Source organism: Ricinus communis, chromosome 3, assembly GCF_019578655.1.
Source record: "Ricinus communis isolate WT05 ecotype wild-type chromosome 3, ASM1957865v1, whole genome shotgun sequence".
Classification (NCBI taxonomy): domain Eukaryota; kingdom Viridiplantae; phylum Streptophyta; class Magnoliopsida; order Malpighiales; family Euphorbiaceae; genus Ricinus; species Ricinus communis.
The window spans coordinates 13,047,283-13,048,625 of record NC_063258.1 but is presented as its reverse complement, the minus strand read 5'-3'; the positions used below and the strand labels follow the sequence as shown (position 1 = coordinate 13,048,625).

The following is a 1,343-nucleotide window of genomic DNA, read 5'->3' as shown; positions in this document are numbered from 1 at the left end:
TTGCATAAAGAGCCCATCAAGTTTTTGGCGCCGTTGTCGGGGAACACAGTAACGATGAACTAGAGTGAATTGTTTTTGTGTTAATTTAGTCATTATTTGTTTATTCATTTATTCATTTAGTCTTTATTTATTTTTTATTTTTTTAATTTCTTTATTATTTATTATTTATTATTATATTGTTTTTGTTGATTGGTGGTTGTGTGGACTTTCGGTTTCAGGTAGTTTATGACCAGGAGCTCAAACTCGAATCTTATAAAGCCTCTATCTGATCCAGAACGATCCCTCAGACTCTTAAGGAAGAGGTTGCAATTAGAAGAGGAGGAGATTGAGGTTGAGGTACCTCTGGATAGACTAGACACAATGGAAAACCATGACCCCCAGGCCAATGACGATCAGAGGACGATGTACGAGTTTGCTCGACCATCTTTAGATGGGACGAAAGCAGTATAGTCGGACTTCTTTATGTGACCAATAATTTTGAGATAAAGGCCAATGTTATCCAGATGATCCAGCAAAGCGTGCAATTTGGTGGATTTCCCAGCGAGGATCCCAATGCACATATCTCTAACTTTTTGGAAATTAGTGACACATTCAAGATAAATGGAACAACTGATGATGCCATTCGGCTGAGATTGTTTCCATTTTCCTTGAGGGATGGAGCAAAGAGATGGCTGCAATCTCTTCCACAACAAACAATTACTACCTGGAGGGCGTTGGCTGAAAATTTTTTATATAAGTATTTTCCTCCCGCTAAAACTGCTAAACTTAGAAATGACATATCTTCTTTTGTGCAGTTTGATGATGAAAGCATGTACGATGCATGGGAGAGGTTTAAGGATCTTTTGAGATGTTGCCTACATCACGGATTGCCAGTGTGGATGCAGGTTTAGACCTTCTACAGCGGGTTGAACCTTGGGAGGGGCGCTAAACAATAAGGCCGGCGGGCTCGAACTTGATAGAGGAAATGGCCATGAACAACTATCAGTGGCAATCCTCTAGGAGCCGACCAGGAAGACAAGGAGTGGTCAACCAAGTGGACTCTACAGCAGCCTTAGCAGCTCAAGTGGAGCTTCTAGCCAAGAAGATCGACCAACTCCAGATGCCGGTTCATGCAGCGAATGTTGGCTGCGAGTTTTGTGGTGGCCCGCATTACAGTGCGAACTGTACTGGGGAGGTATGTTTGCTTCATCATCTACTACTTTTCCATCTAATTCTGCTATGTCTTCTGATGTTGAACATGTTGATTATATGGGGAATGCCCCAAGGCAGCAGAACGATCCTTACAGCATTACATACAACCCTGGGTGGCGCAATCATCCCAACTTTAGTTGGAGGAACAATAA

At 42.1% G+C, this 1,343-nt stretch overlaps 1 non-coding gene across 1 annotated transcript; it reads right to left on the bottom strand.

Moving 5' to 3' along the window:
• Positions 1-761: 761 nt before the first annotated feature.
• Positions 762-868, bottom strand: LOC125369693. Its single transcript, XR_007215369.1, has one exon. It is a non-coding gene; the product is annotated as a small nucleolar RNA R71 (small nucleolar RNA).
• Between the last annotated feature and the right edge of the window lie 475 nt (positions 869-1,343).